The sequence below is a fragment of the Chiloscyllium plagiosum genome, unplaced genomic scaffold, assembly GCF_037043375.1.
Source record: "Chiloscyllium plagiosum isolate Xiang-an unplaced genomic scaffold, Cpla_swu_hap1 HiC_scaffold_36, whole genome shotgun sequence".
In the NCBI taxonomy this organism is placed as follows: domain Eukaryota; kingdom Metazoa; phylum Chordata; class Chondrichthyes; order Orectolobiformes; family Hemiscylliidae; genus Chiloscyllium; species Chiloscyllium plagiosum.
The window spans coordinates 42,974,141-42,991,988 of record NW_028270174.1 but is presented as its reverse complement, the minus strand read 5'-3'; the positions used below and the strand labels follow the sequence as shown (position 1 = coordinate 42,991,988).

Sequence of the window (17,848 nt, the reverse complement as noted above, 5' to 3'; positions counted from 1 at the left end):
TTTCAGTCACATCTGCTTCAGAGGTGCATCTGTATAGGTTAATTTTAAAATATATTCAAGGAACAGTGAGCATAGTTCAATATTTCATTAGAGAAGAGTAAAAACTGTTAATTGGAGATGTTTAATTGTTAATGTTTGTGGCTTGAGAACAGATGTACCCTGCATTAAAAAAATTGACTAAGCAAAACTGAAATTAAAACTTCAAGCTGCCCTTAAAAGAGATAATTCTTTGGGTACAATCAAGACATTAGGAGGAAAAATAGGGTAGTCAAATCCAGGTCGCTGAATGTTAAAAGAAATTGAAAGTAAGAAGAAGAAGAAAACAAAAAAGGCAAATGTAGATAAGTTGATAAAAACAAATGAGAAGAAGAATGAATACAGAAAGTGCAGGCAGGCAGCAAAGGAAATAAAGGCAGAGACATTGAGAAATTATTGGTTAAGTTAAAGGAAATCCAGTTTCTGTGCGCACAAAGAGTAAAAAGACAGCAATGGGAGACTGGTACTGATTAGGATCCAAAAAAAGACATCCATATGGAGGAACCAAAGGCAGTTGGCATGACTGCAGTACAAAAGGAGTACTTGACAATATCATCATCCTTGTTAAAGACGAGTGCAAAGTCACATGGAAGACAAGACAGTTGAGTAAAAGTCAAAAATTGTTGAGATGCTAGAAAAGCTGTCTGTACATAAAGCTGTTAAAATGAGGGCCAGATACAACACAATCCAAAATTCTTAAGGCACCAAGGGTGAAGCATTATAACTTTCAAATTCTCTCTAAATAGAGGGCTAGTGCCTGAATATTGCAAAAGTGCAAACATTACATCCCTGTTCAAAAAAAAAAGGTGAAAAGGATAAACCCAGCAACCAAAGGCCGGTCATTTTAACCTTGGTAATAAGAAAGCTTTACAAATGATAATCTGGGATAAAATTGTCAGATGATTACACAGATGTGGATTAATTAAGGAAAGTTAGTACTGATTTGTTAAAGGAAAATCGGATTTGCCTTCAACAAATTTAAAAGATCATTTCTGATAAGGTTACAGAATACTGAGGAAGGTAGTCTGATAAAATACCATACAATACGTTTATCAGTAATACTGGAGCCAATTGAATAGAAGGGATAGTATCAGTATGGTTAAAAATATATGGCTAAATGACAGGAAACAGACAGAAAGGTAATACCAGACTAGGGAAAAGTATACGGTGCTGGAAATGTGTTGCTGGAAAAGCGCAGCAGGTCAGGCAGCATCCAGGGAACAGGAGAATCGACGTTTCGGGCATAAGCCCTTCTTCAGGAATGGGGAAAGTTCCAGCCCTGGATGCTGCCTGACCTGCTGCGCTTTTCCAGCAACACATTTCCAGCTCTGATCTCCAGCATCTGCAGACCTCACTTTCTCCTCAAAAGTATACGGTGTTGATCCCCGGGGATCAATACCCCGACAGCTCCTTTGCCTGATGTATTTTAATGAACTCAATTTGGGGGTACAAAGCATAATTTTAAAAAATTTGTGAAGAACACAAAATATGGAAATATAGCGAGAAAAATGATAGACTTCAAAAGAGCATAAGCAGATGAAATGAGTAGACTGGGAGATAAAATTTAATATAGGAAAATATAGAGTGGCTACCAATCTCAGTTGTGCCCAGCATTCTGCTGACCAGGAAAATGAGGGAAGAGGCTTCTGAGAAAGACCTATTTAACTCCAGCAGTGGCTGGTGGCCCCACAGACTGGGTGTATGGGTGGTGAACTGCTGAGCAGGACTAGGCCAGTGCCCCACAAACCTGATAGCTACTGCCAAGCTCGGTAATAGCCAGTGCCCTGTTTAAGTTATGGGATTGTTGAGTTCAGACTAGGCCATCACCTGAGGGCAAAAAGGGAAGGATGTTACTGAGATCATCAGTGGCTAATGCTACTGAGTTTGGACTGCTTAGCTTGTTAGTTGCTGGTGTTTGGGCCATGTAGGAAATTAAGCATGCATTGGGCTAGTGTCCCAAAGTCTTGGGAGGGGTATATGCCATGGGACTTGGCAGGGGCTTTCACTTTGCAGGCCAGGTGGTGTTGCTCTATCATGGCTGGGACAACCTTATGGATGGTGATGGTGTTGCTGTCAGATACTGAATGTGGCGTGGATGGGGTCAGGAACTACCTCTAATGGACAATCTGGGGTTTGATACATGAGGCTTTCCTGGTGAGGCCCTTGGGCAGTGATCTGGCACTGGGAGAGACCACAAGTCTGGAAGGCGGGGATCAGCTTCAAGTCAGAAAGGGAGTTTACTTCAAATGGTGCCCATTTGGTCAGGTGGGGTACTGCAGTAAACAATATAAAGAATGAATCTGGCAGCATTTAATGAAATTTCTTATCCTAATAGCTCAGCAACAAGCAAAATCATGTGACTAAAAAAGGGACAATGTCAGAAGCAGACTTCCTGTAACTCAGTGATATTACCACAAATCATTATCTCTTCCTAGCCTATACCAGCAATCTAATATTGCATTGCTGGATTAGCTACATGTGAAGTGAATAAAAGAACAAGATAGTCATTCACAAATAATTTTTGTGTGTGACAATATTTTAACTCACCAGCAACTTCTCAGGGCAATTAAGGGGGGGGGGGAATAAACATATACTAATTTTATTGTTTTTCTTAAACACCCCAAGTTTTTAAGAAGAACAATAGGCTTTGGTCTTCTGTATATAATATTTCTGATGCTTTTAGATCCACTCAAATTATTTTTACTTGTACCTTTGAATCCCTACTCCCTTGTAAAGCAACTTCTCCAACTCAAAGTTATTTTGCAGTCAGGTCTCTGTGATTCCAATTACCTCATAACCATTAATAACTGTCTGCATAGTTATATGTGATTATATAATCAGAAACAATGTGTGGAAATTTGTAGGGGCCTGAGCAACATGGACTACTATAAGACGTGTGACACAATTGGGCAACAAGTGGTGAGGTTCATTCTTGGGAACAACTCTCAGCATCTCTTATACTCTTCATAACTGGCATGGCAAGATTCTTTCACGGCTGTGGTGAGGTGCCAATTAGTAGTAATTATTGCTTACAGTCAGAGTCAGATGCACACAGCAGAGAAACAAGTCCTCACAAACACCCTCGAGACTTTCAGGGAAAGGTGGGCACCACAGGGAGTGGAGTGTACTATTTTGATTTAATCCCTGCCCTCCCCTTCACTGTTTGATCATGCAGCATTGCCCTCAGAGAAGGGCATTACTTGTCCCTGGCCCCTTAGAACATAGAACAATACAGCACAGAACAGGCCCTTCGGCCCACGATGTTGTGCCGAACTTCTAACCTAGATTAAGTACCCATCCATGTACCTATCCAAATGCCGCTTAAAGGTCGCCAATGATTCCGACTCTACCACTCCCACGGGCAGCGCATTCCATGCCCCCACCACTCTCTGGGTAAAGAACCCACCCCTGACATCTCCCCTATCCCTTCCACCCTTCACCTTAAATTTATGTCCCCTTGTAACACTCCGTTGTACCCGGGGAAAAAGTTTCTGACTGTCTACTCTATCTATTCCTCTGATCATCTTATAAACCTCTATCAAATCACCCCTCATCCTTCGCCGTTCCAACGAGGAAAGGCCAAGAACTCTCAACCTATCCTCGTACGACTTCCTCTCCATTCCAGGCAACATCCTGGTAAATCTTCTCTGCACCCTCTCCAAAGCTTCCACATCTTTCCTAAAGTGAGGCGACCAGAACTGCACACAGTACTCCAACTGTGGCCTAACCAAAGTCCTGTACAGCTGCAACATCACTTCACGACTCTTGAATTCAATCCCTTTGCTAATGAACGATAATACTCCATAGGCCTTCTTACAAACTCTATCCACCTGAGTGGCAACCTTCAAAGATCTATGTACATAGACCCCAAGATCCCTCTGTTCCTCCACCTGACTTAGAACCCTACCATTAACCCTGTATTCCGCATTCTTATTTGTTCTTCCAAAATGGGTGTTTCCTTTCTTCCTGGTGGTGGAAATTGAATAAAGATTTAATCACCTGTTGTCTTTCACTGTCTCATACCTGTACACACACACAAACAACAAAAAAAGGAAACAGGTCCTTCAGCCCAACTCGTCCACATTGACCTAGTTTCCTAAACTGAACTAGTCCCACTTGCCTGCATTTGGCCCAAATCCCTCTAAACCTTTCCTATCCGTGTACATGTCCAAATGTATTATAAATGATGTAATTGTCACCTGCTTCTACCACTTTCTCTGGCAACTCATTCCACATATGCACCACCCTGTGTGAAAAAGTTGCCCCTTGGGTCCTTCCAAAATCTTACCCCTCTCATCTTAAACCTATGCCCTCTAATGTTAGGCTCCACTACCCTGAGAAAAAGACCTTGGCTATTCACCTTATCTATGTCCCCCATAATTTTATAAACCTCTATAAAGGTCATATCTCAGCCTCCTACACTCCAGGGGAAAAACAAAATTCCAGCCGATACAGCCTCTCCCTAAAACTCAAACCTTCCAGTCTCAGAAACATCCTTGTAAATCTTTTTTGCATCTTTTCCAATTTAATAACATTCTTCCTATAGCTTGTTAAACATCTGGTTAACAACCCAATTTCAGCCTCTCATCTTCCCAAAGTTGCCAAATCAGTTTGATATCTGGAAAACTTGACAAGGAAACCAGAGCAAGCACCTGTCTGATTCAGTTCACCACTTGCTCTGAACAACTGCATCAATACTCAGGCAAAAGTGAGGACTGCAGATGCCGGAGATCAGAGTCAAGATTAGAGTGGTGCTGGAAAAGCACAGCAGGTCAGGCAGCATCCGAGGAGCAGGAAAATCGACACTGCAGGCAAAGGCCCTTCATCAGGAATGAGGCAGGGAGCCTCCGGAGTGGAGAGATAAATGGGAGGGGGTGGGGCTGGGGAGAAGGTAGCTAAGAGTACAATAGGTGGATGGAGGTGGGGACGAAAGTGAGACTCTCTGAAATCCTTGTAGGGAGAGGAGAAGTTTTTCAAGGTAGGCATCCTTGCAAGAGGATTCACAGTAAGGTTAAAATCAACTAGGCTAAAGTGAGGGCTGCAGATGCTGGAGATCAGAGTCAAGATTAGCACACCAGATCAGGCAGCATCCGAGGAGCAGAAAAATCGACGTTTTGGGCAAAAGCATCTACAGGATTTCAGTGAGTCTCATCTTCACCAGTCCAGAACTTAATCTGGGCAGTAGAGTCAGGTTGCTCTTCTCAAAAAAAGGATGAGGAGCCAAATGTCAGGAAATCCACCACTCATCTAGAGTCTTCCTGCCCTTCTGAGGACTGTTTTTCTGATGGATTGAGAGAAAAGGCAAGTATTATGGAAGATAACAGTGGGTGACACAGCTATTACAGTTGCTACAAGTGGGGACATGTGCTAAGTAGGTGTGTAGGTAGCACAAAACTATACAGGGCGTGTAGTGTTGGTTGTTGGGGTAGATGTTGTTAGCAATAGTGAAATTATTAGAGCATAGGGTTTGTGTGAAGTGGGCTCGGTAGCGAAGACAGTATTAGTCAGAAGAACTTACTCTAGCAGAGTGACAAAGGATTTTTATCTTCTTACAGTCAGCTTAGACAGCTTTAACCTAGGTGTTAACCTTAGAAACCATGGCACAGTCAGGTGTTGTGGTCAGGGTGGGGGTTTGGCAAAGTGGAAATCCAGTAGGACCTCAAGGTGGAATACGAATTTCCCCCTATCTGCCACGTCCCAGGGCAAATTTCAGCAATAGTGCAGGTCACCTCGACACCGAGGGCTTGTTTAGGTGCACATTTGGGTTTTAAAGTTGGTGGTGCACATGGAATGCTGAGAGTTCCGTGACATCCGCTGACAGCCGGCAGGTGGTAACCGTGACCGGAATCGGACGAGAGGGATCCCCGGGGGGGTGGGGGGGACGAGAGGGATCCCCCGGGGGGGGGGGGGGGTCGGGGACGAGAGGGATCCCCGGGGGAGTCGGGGACGAGGGGGATCCCCGCGGGGGAAACAAGGGACAGAGTTAATGAACAGAGTTTGGTCAGAATCAGCGAGACGTCTCGCTAGGCCTCGCGACTACGAAACCTCCAAAAAAGGAAACTCGGGCCAAAACAACGCAAGATTCAGCCCCAGTGTCATCATTTACACAAGGTGTGCAAACAGGTCGCCCACCTTGTTTCACCTTTCTCCCTCTCTGTAGTCATTCTGGAGGAAAACAAAACCGCCAGAGTTCAACTCCACACATTCTGTATTTCAGCAATTTCCTGTTAGGTCCTTCACAAGGGCCTTTTTCAAAGTTACGCCACCCCACCGACTTCTCTACTCCCCCTGAACCTAACCTAATGGTTCCTGCCTTCTGTGGTGTGACTAGGTGATAAGTTTTAGGAGTTTCCCCGGGCCTATGATGCCTTGAATAGAAAGGGCCAGCGGTACTCGAGTCTCATTATACTCCCCAAACAACAGGAGCAGAGCGACCACCGGCTCCTGGATAAACCGGCTGTAAACTCATAAAACGTACCTGCACATCGACCCAGTGCCACCGACAATGTAGGACTCCGTCTCCGGGCAACCCTGTGATCACCGATCGCATCGACCCAACCGCCGTCCGCACGTGATTGCTCACGCCTGGTGATAAGCCCCTCCCCCTCCGGCGGTCACTGCGTGGAAGAGTCTCGAAGCAGCTGCTCCCAGGTGCCGGGGGATACCCGCCCTTCCAAACATCAACGTACGTTGCAAACGGTCAAAGCGAGGGGCTTCGGATCCCAACATAAATTCACCTCGAAGCTGATGAGGTTGAAGGAGCGGTGTCAGCGCGAATATGAAAATTAACACCAAGGCCGAAAGCAGAGGGTGATGATAGATTGTAAAATGGGAAGGGTCACTTAACTCCACACATACTACCAGACCTACTGAACTTCTCCAGTCACTTCTGTTTTTGTTATAGGATCTACTGGGTTTTGCAGGCTGTTGAAAGAGGGTTTAAGATTTCTTTTTCCTTTTTTTTTTAAAAAAAGGCAGTCCTTCCCTTTTCAGGATGTCAGGCAAAATACCTCACTTCCACGACGACTGGAATTTTCCTTCTGAAGTCAGACAAGGGGAAGCTTATTAAACCCACCTCAGGTAGGCAGTGCTCCATTTCAGTATTAGAACATCCCAGGTTTTCTTTCCACTTGCCTGCAGCCTACCTTATAGGAGATTGCTGTCCATGAAATGACTATTTAGCACTGGAGACATTTTTAAGTTGTAAGTTTTTTAAAATGCTGAGGTGCTAGAGAATCTCTATCTCTTAGGTACCTTCGCTTTCCTTGATCTACATTTTTCACTGTTTGAGGAATCATATTCTATCCAGCTACCAGTTGTTCATTAATTGTCTTTCAAACAGAAATTTGGGGTGTACATGTCATATTAACTCTTTTGCAATGTTGAAACCCAGAAACTGCTGATATCTGAGTCCTCATTCCCAGAACAAAGTTTCAGCACAAAACCAGTGTGGTGGCCTTTGTCATATTTTCATACTGAAGGATAATGATGACCCCCAAGGTTTTTATTGCCATTTTTAATATCATTAGTAACCTGGACTTGAGTATACAGTAAATAATGTTGATGCTTGTAGATTATAAGAAACCTCAAATGTAACCAGTTGAGGTGAGGAAATCTTAGATCAATTAACTGGATGGATACCTTGCAGATGAATTTTAACACTGAGTTTATATTTCCAAAAAAATCATTTCACAAAGTTGTACTTGTTAAAGGGAACAGAGAAATCCATTCCCGTTAATACAGACAAACTTTGGTGGTCGGAGAAGCTGATAAGGCTGGTGAAAACAAATAAGAGTTTTTATAAATCAAGGCACAGAGTACAAAAACAAGAAAGGTATGCTAAACGGTTATAAATCCCTCGTTATTAGGTGGAGTGTAATGTTTACTTGTAAGCAATAACACTTGGTCCAGGCCTTGGAGAGGATACGAAGATATTCACTATAAATATACCAGGAATTAGGGACGTCAGTTTGATGGAAAGTTTAGAGAAATTTTAATTGGTTTTAGTAGAAAGGGTTAAGGAGAAAGTTACTCAAGGCATTTAAAATCAAAAAGGGCTTTCCACCAGAAGAAAAGAGTTGAAATGAAGTTTTTAGTAATTGGATTTCCGATGAAGGGCTACAATAGAAATTAGGCTTGATGGTTTCTTGTGGCAAGCACAGACACAACGGTCGTCTTTGGTGCTATAAATTTGCTATGTTTATATGGCAATCAGGTCAAAGTGGCCAGCTCATGACTGCAGGGAAGCAGAGCAGAACTGGAAGGAGACAGGCTCACCTGCATCACATTATCCCACTGGAGTACTGTTTACTCAGCATTTGGGATTGGCTATGGCATATTGTTGCATTGAGCAGCACCAAGAATGTTCAGGATGATGATAAGTTCTTCTTTGTAATTTTTGAATCCTGTCGCAACCACATCCTGACATCGAGCATACTACGAATGCCTTCTTTCCACCTCATTCGTCACCTTAGTCCTTCCTTCCGATTTTTGGCTTTTAGATACCATTGAAACTACTATCTAACCACTGCAACTGTCTCATGAGAAAAGCAAAAGCAGCAACAGACCTCTGAGAAGGAAGCCTCATCCTTTGATCACATTCATGGATCACCAGCTCAGATCATGACACACTACGCACTCTAGATGACATTCTTGAGTTATGATTTGTACATGGTGAGCTGCAGACAGGCCAGGGGGATAGGACAGATAATTTCTCAGTTCTTCAGAAGATGAGGTCAATGATGATTCTACTTTATGGGACTCAGAAGAGGAGTCTTGAGTTGTATGAACATCAAGCATAAAAATTAGGACCTGTGGACTACTTGGGACCTAAAGCTACTCCACCATTTAGTAAGATCATGGTTGATTATTCCACATTCCCACCTATCCCTGACAATCTTTCACCTTTTTTTAATAGATATTTTTATTAAAAATTTAACATGTTTTAACAAGTTTACAAATAAAAACAAAACCCAAGTATAAACATTGATATACAATTAGATCTTAAATAAACAATAGCCAAAATTTATCAAACAAGAGAGATACTGAAAATAAAAAAAAGACAAAACTCAACTAACTACTAATCTAACCTACAACTAACCAGAGCGTATGGTTAAATCTCTTACATTACTCAAGAAAAGAAAAAAACAACGGGTAACACAGAAGTTACGTAGTAAAGTAATGCTTGGAATGTGTTAACATCAAATCGTAACAAAACCCGTATTCGTGCGGGATTCCTCTCCCAAGGGGCCCCGGATCAGCCAGGGTCGTTGTCTCAATTAGATAAAAGTTCTTGATAGAATGGCCGAAATATCTGTGTCTGTGTAATTCAAGAAGGGCTGCCATCTTTTATAGAATAATTCGGTTTTTTGGTGCACCATGTTTGTAAGGAAGTCAAGGGGAATATATTCCATAATCATTCTGTGCCAGTTTGAAAGTCCAGGAGGGCCCTCAGCCACCCAGTTTACCAAAATATTTTTCCTTGCACAGAAAGAGAGAATGGAAAATAATCTCTTCCCGTGCACATCCAGGGAGGGTAAGCTCGAAAAGCCCAAAAGGAGAGATACTGGATCCACTCTAATTTCCATTCCCAAGGTTTCTGTCAGGGCATTTACTACTTTAGTCCAATGTCTACGGATCTTATGATAAGTCCATAAGCAGTGTACAAGAGTGCCCATCTCTATTTTATATTTGGGACAAACTGGAGATGCTCCTACCTTAAATTTTGCCAATCGGTCTGGTGCTACATGGGCCCTGTGAAGTATCTTCAACTGAATAGCCTGGGTTCTGTTGCAGATGGAGATTTTACTGGCATTTTGCCAAATGTCATTCCACATTTCTGTGGAGATTTCCAGCACCAAATCCTGATCCCATATTTTAAGCAGATTGTCCATAACTTCCGATACTTCATCATGTAATAAATTATAAAGAGTGCTGACCGAAGGTACCCCCATTGGCCATAACACTCTACGATTTATAAAGACTATCCAATAGCGTAGTCTTCTTCTGTATATAATCTCGAATTTGGAAGTATCGAAAGAGCTCGCCCTTAGGTAATCCACATTTTTGATTCAGCTGTTCAAAAGACAACAGGTCCCCTTCCTTAAGCAGATCCCCTGAACAGGAGATACCCCTGGATATCCAGAGTCTGAATGAGGCATCTGTAAGCCCCGGTTGAAACCCTCATGCCCCCACTATTGGAGTATAGGGGGATGTTTTATGTGAATTGCCCTCATTTTGCCACATTATATTCCAAGCTTTAATTGTATTTAGTATTATAGGGTTTTTACATTGATCCATGATGATTTTCCTCTTGTCTGAAAATAAGAGGTTGGTAAGTGGGCATTTTACTTGAGAAGCCTCGATGTCCAGCCAGATTGATTGCGGGTCACACAAGACCCAATCGGCTATGTAACTTAGTAGGGAACTTAACTGATATTTCCTAAAATCTGGAAAATCCAGTCCTCCCCTTGCCTGTGGAAGCTGTAGCTTCCTCAGCTTAATGAGAGGCCGTCTATGATTCCAGATGAAGGAACTCAGCCAGCCATACAATTTGCGTAGTGCCAGCCTCGTCAGCATCACCAGAAGCATTCTCATAGGGTACAGGAGACAGGGCAGGACATTCATTTTAATTAGTGCTATTTTACCCAGCCAGGAAATTGGAAGGTCTCCCCATCGCTGGAGGTCCTGCCTTATCCTTTCCAGTAAATGCACAAAGTTAGCCTTGTATAACTGACCAAATACTGGGGTGATAAAAATGCTTAAATATAAGATATCCTCCAGGGACCACCGAAAGGGAAAGTGGGATCAGTCCGATAGGTTGGATGTACTAGTGAGGCCACCCATTGGCATAGCCTCCGATTTAAAAAAAATAATTTTATAGCCTGAAAATACACTAAATGTATTAATAACTTGAATTAAGCGAGGCACGGACATCAGGGGATTACTGAGTAATAGGAGATCATCATCTGCATAAATGGTAATTTTATGTTTACCTGTACCAATCCTCGGGGCCGTTATATTAGGGTCAGCCCGTATAGCTTCTGCTAGTGGCTCGAATATTAGCGTAAATAGCAATGGTGAGAGAGGACATCCCTGACGGCAGCCCCTGTCCACACTGAAGCTATCCGAGCCTAGTCCATTGGTAATCACAACTGCTTTGGGATCATTATACAGTGTTGAGATCCATTTGGCAAACGCCTTTCCAATGCCAAACCTTTCCAATGTGTAAAACAGATATGACCATTCAACCCTGTCGAATGCCTTCTCCGCATCTAATGAGACTATTACATCTTTCCCTGATGGCAGGCTTGAATCACATTCAAAACCTTTCTAACATTATTGGATGATCTACAGCCCTTAATAAATCCCATTTGATCCTCCTTTATGATATATGGCAATACCCTTTCTAGTAAATCGCAGCAGGTCAGGCAGCATCCAAGGAACAGGAGAATCGACGTTTCGGGCATAAGCCCTTCTTCAGGCTTATGCCCGAAACGTCGATTCTCCTGTTCCTTGGATGCTGCCTGACCTGCTGTGCTTTTCCAGCAACACATTTTCATCTCTGATCTCCAGCATCTGCAGCCCTCACTTTCTCCTCAATACCCTTTCTAGTCTCAATGCTAATGTTTTAGAAAGGATTTTAAAATCTACATTTACATATTGTCTGTATGATGCGCAGTCTTCTTGGTCCTTTCCTTTTTTGAGAATAAGGGAGATATTCGCCTCTCTCAGCGAAGGCAGGAGATAGCCCTGACTGTATGAGTAGTTATACATGTCGATAAGTGGACCAGCCAATATTCCTGTAAATTCTTTGTAGAATTCAGCTTGAAAGCCATCTGGGCCAGCTGCCTTACCGCTCTGAAGTTGTCTGATTGCGTGAAGTATTTCTTGGATTGTTAGGGGAACATTCAGGACCGATACCTGTTCCGAGGTTAGGTCCAGAAAGGTCAAATTTTTAAAAAATGACTGCATCCTCCTAGCTCTATCTTTGCAGTCCTGTGATTTATATAAATCAGAATAAAATTTTCTAAAGATTGCATTAATCCTTTTGTGATCATGAGTCAGAGGAACCACACTTTCCTTGATAGACATGATAGTTTGAGGGGCCTTTTATTCTTTGCGAGAATGCTAAGTATCTACCAGGTTCATTGCCAAATTCATATATTTGCAAATAATATTTCCCTCTTAGCTGTTTGGGTAAGCGTGGTATTCAGAGCTGTCCTAAGAGCCGTAATCCTTTGTATTTTGATAATAGAAGGTCTGTCAGCGCATGCTGTTTCAGCTGCTTTTAAGCGAGCTTTAAGTAGATGCTGCTGTTCTCCGTTTAATTTTTTCTGGGTCGCCGAGTATGAAATGATCAAACCTCGCGCATAACCTTTGATGGTCTCCCACATCATTGATGGGTTGCTAGCCGTACCTGAATTAATATCTAAAAAAGTTTTAAGTTCTTGAGAAAAGTACTTTACAAAGTTACTATCTTTCATCAGGAAGGAATCCATACGCAAATGCCGGGGGGATATCTCATTGTTCCTCGCCTTAATTTCCATATATACAGCAGCGTGATCAGAAATTGTTATACCACCTATTTTACAGGATGATATGGAATTTTTAAAAATCAAGGGGGCAAAAAACATATCAATTCTGGTGTGATCTTTATGTGGATTGGAGTAAAAAGAAAAATCTCTGCCCTGTGGATGAAGGCATCTCCACACATCTACTGATCCTAATTATTTGTTCAGATCCACCAATTGTTTAGATCTGGGGGATACTCCTGCAGTACCCTTGGGAATCCTATCTATTTCCGGGTCCATAATACAATTAAAATCTCCCCCTATAATTGTATGACGAGCACCGAGAGCCATCAATTTGGAGAAGGCTTCTATTATAAATTTAAAAGGATATGCTAGGAGACAATACAGATTTAAGATCCCATATTCCTCTCCATTTATAAGGGCTTTAATCAGAATATATCATCCAGATTTGTCTTTTATCTGATTTAGGATTTTGAAAGGGAGATTCTTCCGAATAAGGATGACAACTCCCCTACTTTTTGAGCTGAAGGAAGAAAAGAACGCCTGATCAAATCCATCCTGTCGTGATTTCAAGTTTTCTTTATCCAATAAGTGTGTCTCCTGTAGGAGAGCTATATTAACCCTTTCTTTCTTGAGGTTTGATAATATTTTCTTCCTTTTGATTGGTGAATTACTCTCCTTGACATTCCAGGTGCACCATTTAACCGACTGATTAACCATAATCGTCCGGGCAAATCCGAGACCCCTCGGGAGAAGAAACCCTATCCAAAACATCCCGAGCATAGAACATATACAATTCACAAAAATAGAGGTTCTGTAATACACTCACATCAATATAATAAAAAACTATTTCTAAATAGAAAAATTATAAAACATATTTAAACGGAGATTTTCCCCCTTGTTCCCAGGGGGCATCACTTCCTTTCCAAAAGCCCATCATATCCTCTCCCAACCAGTGCCCCACAATAGAATAAAGAAAATTCAAATATATTACAAAGCTAGAGTTCATGGTGAGTCCCCTACACCCCCCCTGCCCCCACCCACACCAACACCGAGATATATTTGGTAATGTTAATACCATGTATGAACATACATAACTAAGAAATTACAGACTCAACAAATAATAATTAAATATAGTAGTACAAAATAACAGGGGAAAACAGCCCCGCTTTCAAAGATAGAGACAAAATTGGATAAAATAACCACCTCCCCCCACCCACATTAACTAAACCACCCGGCCTATATATAAAAGAAAAAAGGGGGAGAAAATCGCTAAGTGAAGAACAAATAAATAAACCCCTCTCCCCAATCCCCGGAGATAATATTAAACAGTAAGGTAATGAAAGGGGAAAAAAAGAGGTAAACCGGGGTGGGGAGAGAGCAGAACAACATCATTCACCACTCGAATTAACTCTCACAATTTATCTAAGAGAGTCCAGAAATTCTTTGGCCTTCTCCGGCGATCCGAAGTTGTACATAGACCCTTCGTGGCTAAAACGTAGCGTTGCTGGGTAGCGCGGGGAGTACTGAATGTTAAAGTCCTTTAAACGCTTCTTTGCTTCATCAAATGCCTTCCTCTTTCGGACCAAAGCTGGGGAAAAGTCCTGGAATAGCATAATCTTGGATCCTTTATAAATCATGGCTTGGGGATCTTTCCCAAGATTTCTGGAAGCTTCTAAGAGCATCTGCCTCTCCTTGTAGCTCTGCAGCCAGAACAGGACCTGGTTAGAGCCGGGCCCGCGCATTGCAACCCGGTAGGCCCATTCCATTCTTACCTGGCCTGATCCAGCCTCCAGAGTTAAAAGCTGTGGAAGCCACTGCTCGGGGAACGCTGTAAGCTGGCCTTCCTCTTCCTCGAGAATCAAGGTCGTCGATGTGATTTTCTAAGGTCCAGACTCGCTGTTCGAGAATTCAGACCAGACCCACGACCGATTCTGCAGTAGTCTCGGAGGTTGCGGCCTTTAGCTCTGCCTCCCTGATTCGGCGCTCGATTTCCTTGATGTCTCGGTCATGCTTTTGTCGTGCAGCCGAGAGTGAGTCCCACCGGCTCCGGGACTCTTCGATGAAGGCGTTGATCTTCACGTCAAGTTTGGAAATTACTTCCACGAGGCTCGCCACTGTAGGTAAGTCCCTCGGGGCGGCTGCGGACGCAGCTCCGGAGGGTGGGCGAGGGGTTCCTGTGTGCTGAGAGCTGCGGGCACCTTTCCCTTTAGTCATTTTTGCAGGAGACGAGACTGTTTAAATTTAGAACAGAGCAACTAATTATATTAAGTAAAACTATTTTAAAAGATTTGGTAAGTGTGTTGGGGGCGGGCGGCCCACTTTGCCCAAGTCTTGGGAGGAGCACTATTGACTCAGACTTGCTGGGTCGCTGCTATCTTGGATCTCCCATCTTTCACCTCTTGATTATCAAAATTCTACCTGTGCCACGAAAATATTCCACCACTTTTTGAGGAAGAGTTCCAAAGATTCACCATATTTAGAGCAAACTTTTCTCCTCATCTGTCTTCAAGTGACTGTTAGATCTAGGTTCTCTCACAACAGGAATATCCTTTCCATGTATACCCTGTCTGGACCCTTCAGTATTTTGTCTGTTTAAATCAAGTCGCCTTTTTTTTGAAAACTCCAGTGGATATTACCCAACCTTTCCTAATTGACAAGGACCAGCAAGTTTTGAGAAGTTTGTAGCTCAGGTTGAGGTTCTGGATGGAGGTTTGCTGGTTGAGCTGGAAGGTTAATTTCCAGATGTTTCATCACTAGGTAACATCTTCAGTGGGCCTCTGGGCGAAGCACTGCTTAAGATTCCTGCTTTTTGTTTATAAGTTTGGGTTTCTTTGGGTTGGTGATGTCATTTCCTGTTCTTTTTCTCAGGGGGTGGTAGATGGAGTCTAACTCGATGTGTTTGTTGATACAGTTCTAGTTGGCATGCCATGCTTCTAGGAATTCTTGTGCATGTCCCTGTTGGCTTATCCTAGGATGGATGTGTTGTCCCAGTCGAAGTGGTGTCCTTATCTGTATGTAAGGATACTAGTTTATGATTAGATTAGATTACTTACAGTGTGGAAACAGGCCCTTTGGCCCAACAAGTGAGTGACGGTCTTATTGTTTGTGACTAGTTGATGTTCATGTATCCTGGTGGCTAGTTTTCTGCCTGTTTGTCCAATGTAGTGTTTGTTACAGTTCTAGCATGTAAATGACATTAGTTTTGCTTGTTTTCTGTATAGGGTCTTTCAAGTTCATTAGCTGCTGTTTTAGTGCGGTAGTGAGTTTGTGGGCTACCGTGATGCCAAGGGGTCTGAGTAGTCTGGCAGTCATTTCTGAGATGTCTTTGATGTAGCGGAGAGTGTTTCTGGACGTGTTTTATCTGCGTGTTTGGGTTTGTTGCTGAGAAATGGACGGACTTTGTTCATTGGGTACCCATTCTTTTTGAATACGTGGTATAGGTGATTTTCCTCTGCTCTGTCTAGTTCCTTTGTACTGCAGTGTGTGTTGGCTCATTGAAACAATGTTCTAATGCAGCTTTGTTTGTGGATGTTGGGATGGTTGCTTCTGTAGTTCAATATTTGGTCTGTATGTGTTGTTTTCCTGTCGACGCTGTTCATTGGCAGGATAGGCATGTCCCGTTGAAAGCAAAGGATAGGAAAGGCAAGATTCGTGAACTGTGGATGACAGGAGAAATTGTACAATTAGCCAAGAGGAAAAGGGAAGCGTACATAAGGTCCAGGCAGCTAAGAACAGAATGGGCCCTGGAGGAATATTGGGAGAGTAGGACCAGTCTTAAACGAGGAATCAAGCGGGCTAAAAGGGGTCATGAAATAGGTTTAGCAAGCAGAATTAAGGAGAATTCCAAAGACCTTTACTCTTATATAAAAAGCAAGCAGATAACTAGAGAAAGGCTTGGTCCACTAAAGGATAAGGAAGGAAGGCTGTGTGTCAAACCTGAGAAAATGGGTGAGATTCTGAATGATTACTTTGCATCAGTGTTCACTAAGGAGAGGGCCATCGTGGATGTTGAGATTAGAGATAGAAGTTTGATTACACTGGATCACATTCACATAAGTAGGGAAGATGTATTGGGAAGACGAGAGATTATTAAGGTGGATAAATCCCCAGGAACGGCTGGAATCTATTCCAGGTTGCTGAAGGAGGCGAGAGAGGAAATAGCTGGAGCCCCGACAGATATCTTTGTAGCACCCTTAAACACGTGACTTGCCAGAGGACTGGAGGGTTGCTCATATTGTCACCCTTTACAAGAAGGGTAGCAGGATATTCTGGTAACTACAGACCAATGAGGCTGATGTCAGTGGTGGGAAAGTTGCTGGAGAAGGTACTGAGGGATAAAATCTATTTATATTTGGAAAAGAATGGGCTTATCAGTGATAGTCAACATGGTCTTTTGCGGGGGAGATCGTGCCTTACCAATTTAATAAAGTTCTTTGAGGAAGTGACCAAGTTGATAAATGAAGGAAGGCCTGTAGATGTTATTCACATGGATGTTAGTAAGGCGTTTGATAAGGTTTTCTATGGTAAACTAATAGAGAAAGTGAAGTCACATGGTGTGCAGGGTGTTCTAGCTCGGTGGATAAAGAACCGGTTGGGCAACAGGAGACAGAGAGTAGTATTGAAGGGAGTTTCTCGAAATGGAGAAAGGTGACCAGTGGTGTTCTACAAGAATCAGTGTTGGGGCCACTGTTGTTTGTGATATACATAAATGATCTGGAAAAGGGCACTGTTGGTATAATCAGCAAGTTTACAGATGACACGAAGACTGGTGGAGTAGCAGAAAGTATAGGGGACTATCAAAGAATACAGGAAAATATAGATAGACTGGAGAGTTGGGCGGAGAAGTGACAGATGGGGTTCAATCCAGGCAAATGTGAGGTGATGCATTTTGGAGAAGTCTAATTCTAGAGTGAATTATACAGTAAATGGAAGAGCCTTGGGAAAAATTGATGAGCAGAGAGATCTGGGAGTTCAGGTTCATTGTACCCTGAAGGTTGCTGCACAGGTGGATAGAGTGATCAAGAAGGCATATGGTATGCTTGCCTTCATCGGACGGGATATTGAGTATAAGAGCTGGCAGATCATGTTAAAATTGTACATGACGTTGGTTCGGCCAAATTTAGAATACTGTGTACAGTTCTGGTCGCTACATTACCAAAAGGATGTGGACACTTAGGAGAGGGTGCAGAGAAGGTTTATGAGAATGTTGTTTGGTATGGAAGGTGCGAGCTATGAAGAGAGGTTGAGTAGGTTAGGTTTGTTTTCATTAGAAAAAA

General features: G+C 42.7%; 2 protein-coding genes across 3 annotated transcripts in view; one reads left to right on the top strand and one right to left on the bottom strand.

The window, feature by feature from the left end:
* The window catches only part of gtf2e2 (general transcription factor IIE, polypeptide 2, beta), a 72,917-nt gene extending 66,249 nt beyond the window's left edge, over positions 1–6,668 (bottom strand). Inside the window, exon 1 of one of the 2 annotated variants that reach the window (XM_043674022.2) lies at positions 6,515–6,668. The gene's annotated coding sequence lies outside the window, so the exon portion shown is untranslated. Of the gene's footprint in view, positions 1–5,111; positions 5,134–6,514 lie in introns of those variants that run through there. The other variant, XM_087980119.1, reaches the window with a different exon arrangement.
* A 30-nt stretch (positions 6,669–6,698) lies between these two features.
* The window catches only part of LOC122547957 (scavenger receptor cysteine-rich domain-containing protein DMBT1-like), a 260,153-nt gene continuing 249,003 nt past the window's right edge, over positions 6,699–17,848 (top strand). Inside the window, exon 1 of the mRNA XM_087979832.1 lies at positions 6,699–6,721. The gene's annotated coding sequence lies outside the window, so the exon portion shown is untranslated. The remainder of the gene's footprint in view (positions 6,722–17,848) is intronic.